The sequence below is a fragment of the Anthonomus grandis genome, chromosome 22, assembly GCF_022605725.1.
Source record: "Anthonomus grandis grandis chromosome 22, icAntGran1.3, whole genome shotgun sequence".
In the NCBI taxonomy this organism is placed as follows: Eukaryota; Metazoa; Arthropoda; class Insecta; order Coleoptera; family Curculionidae; genus Anthonomus; species Anthonomus grandis.
In genome coordinates this window covers 12,290,337-12,311,466 of record NC_065567.1, presented here as the reverse complement: position 1 = coordinate 12,311,466, position 21,130 = coordinate 12,290,337, and positions in this window count along the sequence as shown.

The window sequence follows — 21,130 nt, the reverse complement described above, 5'->3', positions numbered from 1 at the left end:
ATTTAAGTATTTAACTAAGGCGAAGCAGGTAGGGGTTCTGGATATGCAGGAAAGGTAAATTAATTAATATTTATAACAATAATAAGTAGACAGCAATAGAAGATCGAGCGGTCAGCTCTTTTAATTTTTATTGTAGATTAAGTATTGTGTTTTTGAGAATCAAGCAGTTTATTACGAATATATTTTTTATATGCAGCAAACGGAAAGCTTTTGCAATTAGCCGGAAGTCTATTCCAAAGTTGAGAGGCGACAAAAACAAAAGATTTTTAAAAATTTGCTGTTCTATGTTGTGGTATTATAAATAAATTTATAAATCTAGTGTTATGCTCATGAAGAAAATTTGTAAAATTGTTAGCTAAATATAATGGCTCCCTAGTTTTTATAACTTTATACACGAAGGATGTGATGTGATATTTTCTACGATTTTTCATATTTAGAATTAAGTTATTGTTTAAATAAGGAGAAATGTGACTTCTAAATGGAGTTTTGTAAGAAAAACGAATACAACAATTCTTAAGTTTTTGTATTGAGTAAGCGGAGTCTTCAGTAACTTCACAATAATCAAATAAGGATAAAACAAGTGTGTTACATAAAAAATATTTAGTTATAGGAGGTAAATAATTTTTTAAGCCGTAAAGTAGCATGCATGCAATTTTGAGCTTATTCTTTATATGTGTTTGAAATGAAATACCGCTATCAATGTATACTCCTAAGTTTTTGACCTCTCGTACTACTGGTAGCTGCTCAGTACAAATTTTTGCATTTAAAGTTGTTGCTGCATTAAGGGCGTTCTTTCCACCACCCAGAAAAATTACACACGATTTAGACGAATTAAATTTCAAATTATGGTCGCAGGAAAAGTTATCTATATTTTCTAAATCCTTATTAAATTGTTCTTCTATTATGGGTAGAGTTTCACGTGAAAATGAAGTATACAGATGGGAATCGTCAGCATATTGTTGTAACATTGAGTACTTTATGCAGGATTTTATATCTGCAACATACAATGAAAAAAGCAACGGCCCCAAAATAGAACCCTGGGGAACACCGGTAGATACAGGATAATAACTTGATTTTTCAGTTGTAGAAGACTTGTTTATTACTACGCAATTCGCTCTATTATTAAGATATGACTTAAAGAAATCAATCGCGTTATTCGAAAAACCAAAATAATAAAGCTTTGCTAATAACATTTCGTGATTTAAAGTATCGAAAGCTCTACTAAAATCCAATAATCCAAGACATGTTATTTCCTTTTTTTCCTCATTTATCCTACAGTTATTAAGAAGGTGTACTAGACTCGTGGTAGTGCTAAAGTTCTTTCTAAAACCCGATCGGCAGTCCGGAATAATATTATAAAAATAAACAAAGCTGCATATTTGTTGGTGCACAAACCTTTCTAAAATTTTGGATACCAGAGGCAGTATACTAATGGGTCTAAGGTCTTTATACCCTTTTGGATTAGCTACCTTTGCTAGATGTTTCAAAATAGCTTTTTTCCAAATTGTAGGATAAAAATTTTGTAATAAGCAGCTATTTAAAATATTTAATAATGGTTTTGTAAGATATGGTAGGCACATTTCTAGATCTTTTAAGACTATGGAGTCTTCACCTATTGCGTTACAGTGTATTGTTTTAATGATTTTAATTAATGTTGGCTCATCCAATTGTGTAAAATTTAGGTAAGATCTTGTGTTAATGTGCCTATTAGCTTTATAAAAATTAAGTTTTTCATTTGAAGTTGTAACAGCTGTAGTATTTAAACCTGAAAAATAGTTCCTAAGAGCAGTTGCATTTAAAAACTTGTCTGGTAAGCCAGAATTCCTCTTACAGCCAAGGTTTAATTTTCTTGCAGCATTCCAAAATTCGCTTCCATGCTTTTGTGACATTGTGTTGAAATAGGTGATTTTTTCCCTCGCAACAGCATGCTTAGTGAAATTCCTTAATTGCCTATAGTACTGGAGGTGTGCTTCAGTTTTTTGTTTTAAATATCTACGATGAGCTTTATCTCTTTCTTTCATAAGAAATTTAATATTATTTGTAATCCACGGCGTAAACGGTTTTTCTTTTAACATGTTTATTTATTAAAAATAATATATTCCTATTAAATATGTCAATCTTTTTATCTATATCTTGTGTATAATATATATATTCCCATGATAGCTGTTCTGCGACTAAGTTAAACTGATCGCGATTTATATTGTTATAATTTCAATACTGGATGTATTTAACAGTATCACGTCCCTTGGCAAAATCCAAAACAGTATATACCATATTATGGTCTGAAATGTCTGGCGAAATACATACTGAACCTGATTTTTTTTATGATTGATGATTGGTTTGTTATAATAACATCAATGAGGCTAAAACTGTTTGTAGCAAAATTTATTCGAGTAGGTTCTGTAATAACCTGTTTTAGGTTAAAAATTTCTAAGAGTCTTTCAAGTTTTTTTTTCGGTGAATGTTGTTTTAAAAAGTCAATGTTAATATCTCCAACAAAGATAACCTGATCGTAAAATGGCAAGGATAAGCTACATATTTCCTCTAACCAATCAATAAAATGATCCGCATTAGATGAAGGCGGACGATATACAATTGTAAACAGAATTGATCTTTTATTTATATTAAGTTTAATGCTAGCATATTCAAAATCAGCTGAAATTATATTAAAATATATATTTTCGTTTTTATATTTGTTTTTAATGTATATCCTTACGCCTCCACCCCTTCCTACTCGATCCCTCCTAATAAGTTTGTATCCAGGAATTTTAAAGCTACTGCTATCATGCTCAGGAGTTAACCACGTTTCTGACAGTCTCAAAATGTCAAAGTCGTAATCAGACACATAATTTGAAAATTCGTCATATCCGGTATTCATCGATCGAATATTAGAATGAGCAACAGTAAAATTCATACCTACCCTCTTATAATCTTGATTAATCAAATTATCTTGCTGATTAACCGCTCGTATTGCTGTATTAACCGCCATCACCTCATAAAAAATACTGACCCACGCACATCCACCCACCTCCTTCGCCATGACACTAAAACTAACAAATATTTAATACAAACTATCAACCATACATTCTCAAAACATAAATTTAATTGAAACAAGACGCATATCACAACAGCACTATGCTTTGACTAAACATTATTGCATAGGTGCACTTTGGCCTATTTAAATAATATTCACAAGATATAAGATTACATCCTTGAGATTTAAATACATCAAAAAGAAAATTAATAAATGAAATGATCACGTTGGATCTTGTGTCGTAATTTAGAATCAGAAGTTATTTTTTAACTAAACTAATTTATAATTGTAATATAAGATGAAAATAATTATAATTAATCAGTGCGTTAATTATAATTAATTAATTAAAGCGAATAATACCAAAAGAATAGAACATTTTTGCTATTTCGTCCAGTGCAATTTTATTTGTACAGTGATTTAATCGAAAATACCAGATTTACATCCCATTGCTAAAAAAATTGAATGTTCGTTCGTAAGTTTAATGTTCGCTTTTCTGACCGTTCAGTATGTTGAAAGTATATTCGCGAGTTAATTCAGAAATTTACCGAGACGAGTAATATTGCCAGTAGGAAGAATCTAGCGCATATTCCAGCTATTCAGGAGAAAAACAGGTGGATATTATAGCGTCCAGGCGGCCCGATCTTACACCTCTGGATTTTTTTTGATGGGGTACTTGAAACAAACAGTCTACGTCCAGAATCTTTCATCTACGTCCAAAAATAATTGATGCTTGTCGCAATATTGATGTTGTCACTTTCCAAAATGTTCGCGAAAAGTTCTCCAATAGATTATTTTACTGTCTTAAAGGAATGGGTGCATATTTTCAACATCTTTTGTAATGAAACAGTTACATGGTATATTATGCTAATGCTACCTAAAGTTTAATTATTTTAAATAGAAATAAAAATGCGAAAAGTAAGATTTTGAAAGGCTGCCATTTTGCTACTAAGTACTGACTTAATATTCTAGGATCGTAAATCACTCAGTGGGAGCTTTCAAACGATGTATCACTTGACCCCTTTTTCTACCTAATTTTATTTTTCATCAATAGATTCATCAAAACTTCATTTGAATAACTATTTCTCTCCATTTTAATAAATTTATAGGTCACTATTTAAAAAAAAAACACCCAAGCTTATTTACTATTAATCAACTAAATGCAACTGTCAAAGGTCAATAGCATAGCATTGTTTGGTCATGATCGTTCATGGCAAATATGTCAAAATATTCCGATTTTTACAGAAACTTTATTTCAGAAACCGAACTACTTAGATAACATGATACCTCGTTAGAAAGGGATTTCAATTTCCTTTTAGAATATGTTATAATATACAGGGTATTCTATTTAAAAAAAATTCTATTCTATTTTAAAAAAACTAATTTTGACCAGCCCTGTATAATGTAGAGCACATTTTTATAGTGAAGACTAATGTACAATACTTCCGTAAATTACGCTCATAATTTCAATTTTCTGCGCGTTCCAGTGCCGTAGTAATATAAATTTATTTGGAGCTATGTTTTGGTCAAAAAATAAAGATAATAATTAATTTCTCGAAAACCACTAAAAATAGGTATAGGAATAAGTTATACAAAAACAATCCTAAAGCGATAGCGGATCAGAAAGGAAAATAATATCCACGGTATTCCATTTAAAATAACAAAGTTGATATTACTTTTTGGTATAAGCGGCAACGGTGCATCGCTAAAAATATTTTTAATCGTTAGATCACTAGCTAATAGCCATGATGCCAAATTTCAAAAAAATGCAATTTTTCGTGCTCTGTAAACGTCTAAGGTACCATCAACTATCAATCACCCTGTAGATAGGTATACAATTATTGTTCGCGCTCGCGGTTTTTCCTGTTTTTTTTTAATTTACCTCAAAAGCATTTGATGGCAAATATTTTGATGACATTTTTGACATTCATGTAAAAATGATTTAATGAAATGTTTCTAGAACATCGTATAAGAATCATACCAGCAATGTTTTACAAAAATCATCGCTAGAATATACGAAACATTTAGTCATAAATAGTGTGTTTCTGCCATGTCTGTGTTATCTGGGTTACTACCCAGGGTGAGTTTAAAAATTAGAATGATTATAAATATTGAAAATTTGCTTCGTAAACTTTTTAATCAAATTTCGGGATTAAATCAAAGAGGCTACAGAAAAAAGCGACGAAAAAAAATTTAAGTGGAAATCTAAGAATTCTCTAAACATGTCAATAAAAGAGGGGGAACAGAAAATTTGCAAGATGTATATTTTACAGGTTATTTTCCTTCACCCTTAACCTATATTTGAAACTTAGAATTAAGTGCATATGTCGCAGGCTTATTGTAAAATCAGTCGTATTGTAATACGCCTAGGCTTTTTCAATATGCCTAGGCATATTGTAATATAATTTAAATAATTCAAAATATCACAATTTGACTAATAATTTTAGGCGTATTATAATATGACTGAATCTTAGTAGGCTTATTGTTAAATTCAATCTGTACGTGAGTATATTACAATATGACTACATGAGATTAGGCGTATTATAATACGACTGACGGCTATCCAGGCGAATTGTATTCGATCATTTAATTTAGATTGAACAGTTTGTCAGGTGAATTGCAATCATAATTTTAGTTAGTGTTGTGCGATATACCTAATTATATACCATTTAAAATGAGTGCTAATTTAATGTTTGTGAATAAAGACAATTATTATATAGAACTAGAGAAGTTTTACAATGGTAAGTAAACTATACAAACATAACTATAACCTCAAAATATTAATTTTACCGCGGTTGCATTGGCGGGAATGGCGGGTTTCACGTGCACAATTTTGTTTGTTGACAACTTTATATTTCTTTTGTATTAGACACTTTTTGCTTAAGATACGAAATTAATACAAAAGTCCAGTGGCGCAACTAGACAGTAACTTTTGGAGGGGCTGGGGGGAGGGGGTCTTAAGCACTAAAATATGCAAAATTCAATGTAATTTCATGTGTCTCTATGTTTTTATGGGAGGGGGTGCAAAATTCAATGTAATTATACGTGTTTCTGCGTTTTTATGGGGGGAAGGGTTATTGCACAAGTATTAGTAGTATGAAGAGCCATAACTGTAAGAAATATGAAGTTTTTACATTAGCTAGTGGCGGAGATAAACTAATAAATATTATTAATTTAGCTAAAAAAAGTTACATTATTCTATACATTTCATATTGGGAACTTTGTAATTATTATTTTACAAAATTGAGAAAAATACGTCTTTTAATTTCAAAATACGGAAAAAGCAGTAAAAGACCATGGACCCTAAAAAAAATAAGAGAAGTAAGCGATATTTTAGTTAGTTCCCGGGAAGCAAAAAATAAAGGAACTAGAAGGAATAATAACCAGCTGTTTAATAATTACTCACGTATTTATGAAACTATGGAAATTGGTGGAACAAGAAAAGTAATTAAAAAAAGAACCAAGGAAGATGATCACATCATTTTCATAATTGCCTATGAAGAGTTTTATAACAAATTAATTGAAATTCATATAGGTACGGGTCACGGAGGCCGCGATAAGATGTTAATGGCATTGAAATCCAAGTATGTAATTCCCAGACCAGCAGTATAAATAGTTAATGAATTACCAGGACCATCTTACCAAATTTATTCATCTCAGACCTTTAAAATCTAAGAATGCCAAAGATGTATGCGAAGAACTTCTAAAAATTTTACAATTCGGAGCTCCTATTATCTTGCAAAGTGATAATGGAAGAGAATTTGTAAACCAGATAATCCATGAAATGGTTGCTAAATGGCCCTCTTGCAAGATCATTAATGGACGCCCGCGTCACCCGCAAAGTCAAGAAAGTGTTGAAAGATCAAACCAGGATGTAGAAAATATGCTTAAATCTTGGCTAAAAGATAATAATTCAACAAATGGTCCCTTGGCTGCTATTTTGTTCAATGGCAAAAAAATTCTTCCTATTACAGGATCATTAAACGTTCCCCATACAAAGCTTTATTTGGAGTGGATTTTCAAGTTGGTTTGTTTTCTACTAATTTGCCTTCTGAAGTTATTCATACTATAAACAAGGAAGAAGATTTAGAAGAAACTTTAAATAATAATTCAACTGGAGGTTGTCCAGAAGATACTTTAGCTGATCGCTACGAAACATCTGATGGAGTACACGATGCCACAATAACTAGCTTACAAGTCGACACGACTAGCAATCACACTGATGACAAATATTCTACTGACATTTATAAAGAAATCGAGACTTCAGTAGTTACCGACTTGAATAATACGGATGACAGGATGGTACTTACCTATGAGTTAGAAGAACTAATAGACGATTTAGAAGCAAACCATGGAGTAGAAATACTGTATATTGATGATAATGCTATAGAGGAATTTGTGGAAAAAGATCATGAAAATATTTCTCAGCAAACCCTGATATTGACAATAAAGAAACTATTACAGATGCTTCCACCCTAAGATGTATAAAGTGTGACCAAAATAATTTGCCTAAATCAATTTCCTTAAATCAACAACAGCAGACTTGAGATCTATGCAGAAATGAAGAAAAAGTCAAGCAACAAAGAGAAGAATCTGCTCTGGGACAAAAACGCGCTGCAGAAAAAATGTTGGAAGTCAGCAATAAAAAATTAAGGCCTCTGGATGTAGGCCAAATTGTTGCAATCGAGGTTCCTAAGGTAGATAGAGGACCACTTGATCCCAAGAATATATTAGGAGCTATAGTAAATGTAACTAACGGTGTTTATCAAATTGGTACTACACATGGCATGTTAAATCGATGGTTTTCCAGGGATGAAATTTCCTATTGCAAAAATAATACCATAATTAACATCCTGGAAGAAAAGTCAATTTCCTTAAGGGAAGCTCTAAGATTGTTTTCAAAGTTTGAAGGACAGGGTTTTAAAAAGTGTTCTTGTAAACCAAGGTACAGTGTCGCAACAATAAATGTTTATGTTTTAAAGCTCATATGAAATGTAGAAGCAAATGTTATAAAAGCGGACCATGCTGTAATAAATAATAATTTTATCTTTTGTTTGTGACCTCAACCTTAAACTGTTGGTATATTTGTACATTTTCAAAAACATTAAAATCTCTTTAACGGATTTAGGTCAAAGAAAAAACACTTTGGAGAAAAATGCTTGTATCTGCCGATGTTTCAATTTAAATTAGATCATCCTCAGGGCACTAAAAACAGGCAGAATTTATGATAATATAATAAATCAGAGTTAATAATTATCTGTATACTTTATTCATGTCCATTTTATACAGATAATTATTAACTCTAATTTAATTGTCCATAGGTATTTATAATATTAACATAAATTTGACCTATTTTTAGTGCCCCGAGGATGATCTAATTCAAATCAAAACGTCGGCAAATACAATTTTTTTTCAAAGTGTTCTTCTAGCTTAGACCTATAACTCCAACTAAAATCCACCAACAGTAAATAATTACTCTAGAACTGTAATTTTTACTTTTATTCCAAATAAATTTTTTATTTAAAATATTTATAGCTTAACTTTTTTTTCCTCTCTACTACTAGTTTTGTAAAAGCTAAAAAAAGGCCAAGATTTTTTGCTATACATTCTACATCTATTTCTATAATAATTATATTATACATAGAAATAACACATTAACTGCAATGAAACAAAAGCCGAGATGATATTGCTTTTATATAATAATTCGACTGGATGGCCGTCAGTCGTATTATAATATGCCTGATCTCATGTCATATTGTAATATACTCACGTACAGATTGAATTTAACAATAAGCCTGCTAAGATTCAGTCATATTATAATACGCCTAAAATTATTAGTCAAATTGTGATATTTTCAATTATTTGAACTATATGACAATATGCCTAGGCATATTGAAAAAGCCTAGGCGTATTACAATACAACTGTATTGTAAAATCAGTCGCTGACACATACATCATATCACACTTTATTTATTTACTGTTTCACCAAACAAATTAAGTATAATATTTATATAACTTAGCATGGTATTTTTTTGGTTGTAAATTAAGCCGTATAGAATTACCACCATTCAGTTACTTTCACACAAGAATACTGTTTTAACCCTAACCTTAATAAAACTATTATTTACTTGATTAATCTTTTTTTTCAACCGCTTCTTCCACTTGATAACCATATATACACATATATACTAATATATGTTAATGCATCTCTATAGAAGCAGGGAGCAAATGTTTTCAAAATCATGAGCAGGCAGGTATCACATGCTCTACTCACCAGATATTAGAGACTTTTATTTTGGATTCGTTCTTTTCTTTTAAAGAGCTAAGATGTATTGTTTTTAATTGTATCAATAATATTCATATTCATACTCAATTTATTTTTATTAATTATCATTTTCAATGAAAATTTAAAAGTTGGATCATAAATATTGCCTTACAAGAAAGTTCTCCAAATGTTTCGCATTAATATTAAGATAACTTAAATTTAAAATATCTAATTAAATTGAATACTCTATTTATGTAGTAATTTGAAAATAAGGCTTAAATTAAAAGCATATTTGGTACTAAAATATTTTACTTAGAAGAATATTATATTAATTTCAAATAAAAGAATGTTAAATATTAGTAATTTAAATTTGCATTCTCGTTTGATAATCATAAATATCTTTGTCGTTATTTTTAATGTCTTTTTCTGCTGATGGCAGGGGATCAGAATGCAGCAAATAATATGTACATTTTTTAATTCTCAAATAGTATTTAATTTAGTTAAATTAACTATTTTTTTTTAAAAATCGGCACACACAATTATTTCTAAGGATTAACGCGAAGCCTCTTAACCAGTAGGCAGTATCTTTGCTTCTATTCCTATAATTATTACCTATGAGAATACTTTACTGTAGGCAGTTTCGAGCTATATGTTGGCTGCTTATGTATTTTTTCCTACTTTTTCCTTTCCTTTGGTTTTCTGGCTCCCTTGCCCTGAAGAGACTGTCGTAATAAACCCATCGTCTCGTTATTTAACTCTCCATCCTAGCCTTGAATTTTTTCCTTTTTTATATTAAGAGTTTATAAATAGCTGTAAATTATTTAAAATATTCGTTGAATTTGATTTAAAAAATCGATTATTTGGTTGGCAATAAAATTTTTGGAACACAGAAATGTACCTCTTTTAACACCCTGTCTCACTTCATCTATATAGGTTTTTTTTTATTTTCTTTATAAAAGAGCAATCTCATTATTGTATCCCATAAAAAGAAGATCACTGAACTCAAAATCAATAAATCATATCGGTTTTACTTATGCACACTACTCATTCAAACATAAACATCGAAGGGTACTAACGTCCTCCCTTTTTAAGTGTTGTACATCCTCCATAATATTTTAATGCTTACTTACATAAGCATAATATATAAATATTAATTCTATTAAATAAATATTATTGCAATTATTGACGTATTCTTTATAATTTTTTGTTTAAAATTTTATTTTGTTCTATCTGTAAATTTCTGTCCCCTTATTTACAAAGTCAAACAAAATTCAATCATTCTAATTGGCCCACTATTATATCTGTGTCCTATCAATAATAAATTAAGGTAATTACCGTAGTGTACCATAGTCACTGCAATTATGTCTCAATTTAATAATAAATTGAAAACCATGGAACGTAATTCATGACAGCGGTTTTCAGGTATAAAGCGAATTAAAGCTTAAAAATGACAAACATGAAGTTTGTGTTTATGTTAATTAATTTTAATAGTCGATGTTATTTTCATTAGATTTTCTTTAATAAAGTTGAAGTAATATAATCAAAGATAAGTTAATATTTGTTGTTTATAAAGGAATGTTTTCATATTACGATATAAAGGCTGTTTGGTCAGGGGTTATAGAAAAAGCAAATATAATAAAACATCTACTAGTGCTAACTAATATTCTAATAACATATTTTCTGTAAAAATATTAAGTTTTTCTTCAATTAATCAAAGGCATATTCAAAAAATAGCTCAAAATTTATCAAATGGCTCAGATTGAAATTGTATTTTAGTGCAAATGATACACCTCTATCTACCACTGATTTTCGATCTCATAAAAAAATTATCTAACCTCGACTCGCTACGAGACTTGTAACGCAGGCTTCCAATAAGTTGGTTAATTAGAAAGGGCTGTTTCCACACCATTATCACTTTTTGTAACATAAAATACAGTAGTGAATTTTAGATTAAAAACATTCAAATAATTATAAAAAAAATTTCGGTTCTTTCTTTATATATCTTTATATTCGATTGTGTTTGCCATAGGATTATGCTGTGAAAGCTTCATCATTATGGATTTCGGGGAGTTTCATCTTCTTGGTTTGCTTCCTATCTGCAAGATCGGCAACAACGAGTGCTTGTAGGATCTAAGTACTCTGATTACCATCCTATCACCTTGGGAGTTCCTCAGGGTTCAGTTTTGGGGCCTATACTTTTTCTCCTATACATAAATGATTTTACCAATCTTAATGTATGGGAGAAATTTACTTTATTTGCCGATGATACCACACTTCTTTGGCACAGCCCAGACACAGATACTCTGCGAACTACATTAGCAACTGATCTTCAGGCAATCCTCAAAAAACCAAATTATTATGTTTTAAGTGTGCTCTAGACCACGTGCCTTTTTCTAATTCAGTAGTTCAGCAGTTTGATAATACAAAATTTTTGGGTATATTCATTGACAGAGAACTCAGATTTGAAGAGAATATTCTCGGTACTTGCAAAAAGGTGTCTGCAGGTTGTTTTGTGTGGCTACCCTGGAGCTTTGAGTTTGGAAGATCTGTATATTTTTCATTAATTGAATACCACCTTAGGTATGCCATTTGCTTCTGGGGTAATGCAGCTGCCTACCTTCTACAAATGCTGCTTGTTTTACAGAAGCGTGCTGTACGTTACATCTGTGGGGCTAAACCAAGAGATTCCTGTCGCTTATTATTTGTTAGGCTGGGCATACACACTGCCTTCTCTCTCTACATTCAGGAAGTGGCCTGCTTTTTTGCAAATCGCTTTAAATTTATAACCCCAAATCCAAGATACTTAACGCGTCAAGTGAAAGATCTAAATCTTCCAATCCCCTCCTCCACACTAACTAAAAAATATTATTATTAAATACTATTTTCTACGAGGGAAACAAAATTTTCAATCGTTTACCAGGTGGAATCAGGGAGGCAACATGTATTGACACTTTTAAACGTAAATTGAAAATACTTTTGACCAAAAAATGTTACTATTCACTGGATGAATACTACGTCGACACATTCTTATTTTCCCTACGTGTAAGTTTACAGTATTTGAATTTTATTTGATTTGTTTGTATGGTTAGAATTCTTTGCTGTCTTATACTTGAGGGGATAATTGTGGAATTTTTAATTTACTTTTTATGTATTTTTGTTCTGCTGTTCTTATGTATTGTTTTCTGATGTTTGTGTTAGAACTCGAGTGTGTATGGGGTATAGTGGTTAAGTTTAGTGGTAGTAATTTAAGGTAGCTTTATTTAGAACAATTTTTCTTTGTTAATAACAATAAAGCATATTTTTTTATGTTTATCATTTCCGGTAGTTTATTAACTGATTGCTGTTTTACAGGATATCATGTTTTACTCCTTTTTAATTTTTTTCTCAATATAAATAATCATTTAATTTTAATTCTAAATTCTGGGTTATTTAGGATATAAAAGATAATTGAATGACAAAGTTTTATTGTTTAGAATTTTTTGTGTATAAAACTACGAATACTTAAGGTATTTACTAAATATTCAATAGTCTTATTATTAATTAGTCCTTCCTACAGTTTTAATTAAAATGGAATAATTTGATTCACACTTTTGTAGAAAAAGAAACATAACTGTAATCTTTAATTTAGTAAAAAAGTATATCTACCTTTATGAGATAATAACAATAACTATAATATTAAAGCAATGTAGAAAATTTTCTCTGAATAAAGGCCTCATTATATATAACTACCTACTTTCACGAAATATAGCATTACTGAAACTTATTTTTGGAATATTCTGTGGGACATTTCAACTAAATTTTCAAAAATACTATATAGATGGTCTTTTTTTTAACTACTTTTTGGATAATCAAATAAATCTATAAGGATATTTAGAGATCAAGTGTTGCAATAGTATTTTAAAAATATTTAAAAAGCGACTTACCTTATTAAATCTTCTAAAAAATCTGCAATAAAGTCTACTCTCTAACTTCCCCCTAACGTTTTGAAAAAGTCTTCCTAAAGCTATTATACCTCTTCTGAAATCTTCCAAATCTTTAGATTGTATTTTATTAATAAGTAATTTTAGGGCATGGGAATAGTGGTGGGGGGCATTTCCCATTGGAAGGAATATAGAGGCTATAAGCCGCGTGATCGTGAAGAAAGTAGGGAGGAAGATCTTCTTGCAAAATCATGTTATCGCATCAATTTGATTTTCCAAATTAGGTATTATTAAGGTCTATTATTTTCTTAAGCAGATCTAAGCAGGATTCACTAATTGCAATTTTCTTAATTAATAAAGTTTAAATAATATTATTTCCAATATTACCAGCTCACATTTTCACTTTATCCAAATACGACTTATATGACCCTTCGCGAATAGTCGTTGATTTTTATAGAGTGGAGACTATTTTGTTTATTAAGAAAAAAGGTACAGAGTGTCCCAAATTCGAGGGTGACCATTGTAAACTCAGAAACCGTAAGAGTTATAGGGTCGGTTAAATGGAGGCAAAGTTGCGCAATTTGAAGCTTAATAAAATGACTTGAATTGTCGAATTGTCGAAACAGTGGGCTGCCAAGGCAGTTGTGCATATAGGTCTCCTGATGGACCCGTCATGCCCCACCGGGGGTTACCAGAGCCTAACGGCCTTAGAGAAACCGATAAGGCTCTCTGGTCTGAAGGACTTAAAGTCACTCGGTACACTGAAAGTGTTAGCCAAGTATTTGAACCTGGCGCGCGTGAGTGTTGGGCACTCCCCGACTACATGGTTAACGGTTTCATCCTCCTCATAGCACCATCGGCATTCCGGGTTGTCCGCAATACCCATAGTATGGAGATTGTTCTTAAGTGCGGTTAAAAGACCTGTCAATAGCCGAATTTCGCGTCTTTTTAGGCGTAGTAGATTTTTGGTGAGACAGGCAGAGGGCCCACCTATGTGCGCTTTGGCCTGTCTCATACCAGGGGACTCAGTCCATCTTCGGTGGGTCCACTTGTCCAGCAGACCCTTCATTGACGTGTCCGCAACGCATTTGGCGATACCAACTACGGGTTCCGGCCCCATCGGCACTTTTGCGGATCCCAGTCTGGCAAGAGAGTCCGCTTCCTCATTACCTGCATGGCCTGCGTGCCAGGTATCCAGACGAGCTGGACCCTGCAGCAACCTGTACCAGTTTTTTCAGGACTTGTATGCACTCTAGTACCAGCTTGGAGCTTACCTTTGCGGCAGCTCTGCTGTCCGAGCATATTGATACGACTATATTGCGGTGTCCGCAGCTTAGGATTTTCTGTCCGCATTTGAATACGGCGAATACTTCGGCCTGGAAGACAGTGGCGTGCTCCCCCAGCGAGTATGCCCTACTGGTATGTGGGATCCCAAAGCCCACAAAGCCCTGATCCAGCTCTGTTATTCATTCTGGAGCCATCTGTGTACCAGATGGTCCCCCTATTTAGCAATGCAGATCTGTTGGAATCCTGCCATTTCTCTCTGCCTGCAATGTGCGTCACGAATCCCTCGCAGTCCACCGTGACTTGAGCCATGCAGTCACTGCCCCTCAGAAGGAGAGGACATTCCTGTATGGCCCGTGACCAAATTTTTGCGTGACCGGTCTCGCCAGCACGTAGTTCGCCGAGGACGTATAGCCTGTACGCATATATATAAAATGACTTTTAAAAAATTGTAAAACTCTGGATACTTCCGGAGATATCCAAAAAAAAACGAAATATGTCAAAATCGTTTTTACCTTCTACCGACTCTATTTAAAGAGATATCGGAAAATTAAAAACAGCTTTTCATTGCCCCTTTTCATGTATTACAACATGACGCAAAAAAAATTAATCCGACGTGAATTAATCATCATCAACTTTATTTTTTCTTATGGGCGCCATATTAAATTTTCTCATTTTTAAAAGTATTTTTAATTGCCTTTAAAATGAGGTATTGCACTTGCATGTCCTCCTTTTAGTACTAGATAGAAAGATATATCAATGGGATTTCCAAATAAATTGATTTTATATAAACTGAAGCTATAAAACAATCTGTATTTGATATTATTTTTTTTAAACCAATTCAATGAAAATGTATCCTTTTATTTTATTAAGTTTAACCGGCTAATGTCATTTTGTCATGGCCTACTATATAAATTTAAAAAAATAAAAATATTAGGTTAGGAAAGGATACATTTTCATTAACCCTGAACTACTACCGACACATTTTTATTACATATATACTACTAATGGGTTCTTAGGACCCATAATAATAAAATTGCCATAAAATCAATAAAAAAAACTTTTATTCAAAAATTTAAAATTACTTGGGTATATTCCAGTACATAAACCGAAAAAAACCTAAAATTATTTTTCAAAACACTTAGGGCACAATTTCTTGCAGCATTGATTGCAAATGAGCAACTTACATATGTCACACTGGATAGCAGTTTTGCTATCCTTGTTGGTGACCTTTTTCTTTACTTTTTTCAGGAGGTACTTGAGGCTGCTCAGAAACTGGATTCGCAACCCCTATAAGTTCAGCAATGAGGATTCGTACATTTGAGTGCACCTTCTTGTTGGCCATTCTGAGTCGCAAATGTTCATCTATTAATTGCTTCCCAAGAGTTTTGATAAATGAGTATCGTTTTATTTCTTTACCTTTTGATGCAAATTGGTACAATACTCGAGAATTTACACCTGCAATGTTCAATATAGCAAAAAAAAATTGCCATTGGCCAACAGTTAGTTCTTCTGGATACTGAATACAATGCACATCTAATGCGTCAACTCCAGATTTTGTTTCATAATAAAAATGAATTATCTCCGGCTTTTTGGTTGTTTCGTTGACAGAATTGTCATGATGCATGCTAGAAAGTAATATAACTCTTTTACTTTTTTTTGGCACATAGCTCACTATAGTGGTTGAAGAAGTAAATCCAAACTTTGATGAATGAATTGCACGTTTTCGGTTCGGTAAAAATTCAGGTGGTACAGATTTTTTATTTTTTCGTAAGGTTTCCACGTACGTCAAACTGTTTTTCTTGAGTTCGTCGACGAGTTCCAGTGAACTGTATTAGTTTTCCCCGGTGATGTTCCTGTTGGTGCCTTTAACATACTCCACAAGCCTAAGAACCACTCTTGTTGGATTTGATAATGTAGGATTTTTTGCACCATCAACTTTTATTTCGGAACCGGCATAAATCTCTGCATCTACGAGATAATGCGTTTTAGCGTCAGCCAAAACCTGCACTTTAATTCCATATTTGGCAGGTTTGTTCGGCATATACATCCGAAATCCACACCTTCCTCGAAATGGTACAAGCATTTCGTCTACAGTTAGGTAAATTCCCGGTGAAAAACATGACTTTGATCTAGCTACAAACTCATCAAATAATTCCGATACAGCGGCCAACTTATCAGTTTTTACTCTTTCTTTTCGGGTTTCGACATTGTCAAATCTGAGACAACTCAATAAAAACGAAAATCTGGCCAGGCTCATAGTAGCACGAAAAATAGGTCTTCATGTCCCATCTATTGCCCACCTAGAACGGACGTCTTCATGATTAGATTTAAAGATGGACTGAAGATACAACAACCCAAAAAAACGCCTTGATTTCACATATGTTGGTATTTTCAGTAAACGAAGGCCAACATTTAGTTTGTGACTGAGCAAACCTTTTAGACTTTTTATAGTTTTCCCTGGTGGAGGTTATCTTCAAATTGGTAAAATCAACTAACTTTTGTATCATCTCATTAGAAATTAGTAGACTCCAAGCATCTACAGGCTTACGTGGAGGATTATTACGAGCAGGGCCAATAAGGCCAGGCAAGATAGTAACCAAATTATGAGCAGGGATCCTACCTCTAATACCTGCTGTTTTTGACCATTTCGTATTGTCTTTCCCATACCAACTGTTCCTGATGGGCAACTCTTCTTCTTCCGAATCGGAGTTTTCTTGCTCTGTTTCGGAATTGTGGTCGCTCAGTATTTCATTGTCCTCTTCATTCTCGTCACTCTCTTCAGCCAACCTTTCTAGTTCCTCTAAGACAGCTTCTCTGTTTGGAACACCAACGGATACACTTTTCTTGCTCGAGCCCATTTGGTTTGAGTCTTCCATACTTTCCCGAAAGTCTTCAGACTCTAAAATATTTCTTAACGCATCTTCTGACAATGCCGTGGAACTGGACGCCATTGCGTTGCATTTACTGAAAGATAGTAAAAAACACATTTTATATCTATTAACTTATACCTTATGGCCACTAGTACCTATTCTTGTGAAATAGATAATTACCTTGCAAAAAATAACAACGAAATAGATACTTTCAAACCAATAAGCAGTTATTAACTTGTCGCGTATTTACTACTGATGAATACAGTTAACACTGCCTTCGAAACTCGCCGACACGAACGAATACTGAAGTATGAATCTATGCTGGCGAAATCACGCGTATAGTATTGCGGAGGAGTACCGAAACAGCGAGTATCCAAAGTTGCCAAACTTAAAGAATATACCCTATTTAAAAATAGGATGGGTCCTCAGGACCCATCAGTAGTAGCTACGGGTTAAATTAGTTTAAAAAAACTATATCAAATAGAGAGTATTTTATAGCTTCAGTTTATATAAAATCAATTTATTTGGAAATCGCATTGATATATCTTTCTCTCTTGCACTCATAGAGTTCTTATGTGAGGTACTAGAAGGAGTAATCGGGCATGCAAGTGCGATACCTCATTTTAAAGGCAATTAAAAATACTTTATATACTTATCTTTTTTTATCTTTCTTATTCTTAAATTTCTTTTTTATTCTTTATCTTATACTTTTTTTTAAAGGCATTTAAAAATTAAAGAATTTAATATGGCGCCCATAAGAAAAAATAAAGGTGATGATGATCGGAAAAAAACGAAACGTCGGATTAATAATTAATATTAATTTAATATTATCAATATTAATATTAATATTTTTTTTTGCGTTATGTTGTAATACAGAAAAATAGGGGCAATACATAAAAACTGTTTTTAATTTTTCAATATCTCTTTAAATAAAGTGGGTAGAAGGTAAAAACGATTTTGACAAATTTCGGTTTTTTTGGATATTCCCGGAAGTATCAAGAGTTTTACAATTTTTTGAACGTCATTTTGGTGCTTTTCTCACTATTTCATGAAAAATTTCTACTAGGCCTGTGCCATAATCCGAATGTAAAGTGATATGGAGGGTTCCGCAGTTAAAATTTCAAAAGTTTCAAAAGTTTGGGCTGCTTCATTTAAAACACGACTATTAGTTCAGTTGAATTCCTTTATACCTAGAGTATAAAGTGAGCTCCAAACCACGAATGGTGTATACGTAGCTAGACCATCCTGTCACTGAGGTCGGCCATGGCTATTAATACTTTTTTTTTAACAATAATGTATATTTACATATTACGTTACAATATAGATTGGACCTGATATATAAGTGACTGTACCATATAAATTTAAGGTATCCTATAATTTTAGTATAGTCGGGGTTATTTTAATATAATGTATTTTATTTTACCTTAAGTGTCTTAACTTTAAATACTTTTAACTTATTACTTTTATTTTACTTTATTGTACTACTTAGGAGAAATCCTGCATGTACCATAGTTGAGAAATAAATAGAAAAATATAAATAATATTGCAACCATTAATGAAGAATAATTTATCGGAACAAACTCAAAAACTGATCATAAAACCCTTTCCTCAAATCTGGTAGTATCTCTGATGTTATGGAGTTCGTACAATTATAAAAAAAAATCGTATAGTTTAGCATTTAGCTCGTCTAAATTGGCAGGCCTCTCCTGTGTATATCTGTAAATCAGTTGAGTGAGTAATCATCCAATCCCTTTATATTCAGACTCTCAGCTCTAAATAATATTTAACAAATTTAATTTTTTATTTGCAGAATTAAATTTTCGCGATTAATATTTCTCCTATTACTAGTAAAAAGCTAGAGTAAACAAGCGATATCTGCGGAATTAATGTCCGATGCAACTCGGGATCGGTCGTAAATTTTTATCAATTTTCTTTTGCTTCTCAGAAATCTCTATGTTCAATTTAGTTAGAACTCTAGTTAAAAGAGGGACAAAGACAAAATTATGTTATCGTTGTCTTTTTATCTTATATTTGTTTTTAAAAGTTAATACATTGAGTTCGATATCCAAGACCTCCGATTGCCGAGCCGGTATTTACCTTTAATATATCACCTCGTTCTTCTCCGCGTTTACGTAAAATAAAATGAGATTTATTTTACGTAAACGGCATTATCTGGCCTTAGCGAGGGAGCCGCGCTAGACATGTCATCTAGACATGTTTTGTAATACACACAATCTAGTTTGCACGCATGCATGCAAATCTGATAGTTTTACATTACTGTATATGGGCCAGTTTTAGGAGTTGCTGCTGACTCTCCTCTATAACCTTACTCAGACGACCTGTCCTTTCAATGAAGAAAAGCAGGACTTCCCAGTCCAGATTATGGATTTTCTTCCATGGCAGGTGTAGAAATGTCATAGTTTCACTTCGCAGCCTAGACTATCCCATTTCTTGATAAAAGCAGTCTCCTCGACCAGCTAGGGCACAGTGTGCTAAGATCCACATCTAAAAGACCAGTTGTGTTTACAGTAACTTGCTAGGACTTCAGTTAAGTCCGCTATTATACCCTATATCTCGTATATTCCTTCTTTTAATACTCTTCTTACCCCTTCTTAATGTGCCTTAAAACCTTCGTGCGTTTAAATTATATCTTTCATGTTTTTTATGCCATCTATTTACTTTTTATTAATCTTAAATACCATAAATAAATGTGAAATATTACCAATTTATTATTTTTAGCCTTACCAATAAAACTGTCAGAACTGGTCCATATTGTTAGCTAGAGAACGAGTAAATAGCAAATAATACGTTATGACCGTGCAATCGACACGCTCAATACAGGGATTGTTTTAAACTGGCCGTCGTAAAAATGCCAGTGGCTCAAATTGATAGTGTAACGTTTTGATTTTATAAAGGAGATAAAAATACCTCAATAAAAACTAGAAAGGTGATTTGATTGCGAAATATATTTGTTATGTTTTTTATTATAACGTAAGGTAAAATGTTTTCCTGTTAAATTAAAAGCAAAAAAGGAATACGCTTTTCTTCAATTTTTACTTATCAAAACTTATATTAAGTTTCAATAAAGCCGTAATAGGTAAGCATTACTAGAGCAGCTCTATAGGGATCTTCTTAGTTCTCTCCTTTCCCAGAGCCATTCCTACTAATAGGCAGAAGTAGCTAAACCTAAACTTATTTAAGCCGCTAGCAAGCCCCGAAGAATTTTAGGAGAAGTAAATGATACGGCCTCGAAATAGTAGAATTAATATCCACTACACAGTAGATTATGGATTTAAATTAGGAAAAGAAACACTACATCACTATAGATATTCCAGAAATGAAAGGACATAAGGTCACTGGAATATATTTTAGGCCATAACCGCCTTCCCGACGGAACTTAACTACATATCTACAACTATCACCGATTAACAAGCTACAATTAATTTTAATAATTAAGCTAGTTATTATGAGAAATTTTCGTTAACTGCTAGCATTATCAATATTATTCAAATAATTAAAAAATATTAATCAAATTAAATAAATGTATAAAACTTAAAAAGGTTTAAAAAGGGTATAAATATTATATCCTTATTAGCATGTTTATGCAGAAGAACTAAATTTAGAAGAAAGAAACAATAAATAATCCAGAGATTTCGAAATTATTTTTAATATATCAAGTAAGTGAGCGGCCTATTAAAATATTTATTTGTAAATGACAATAACACTTTTGTTAGCGAAAAAAGTGTAGTCGAAAATT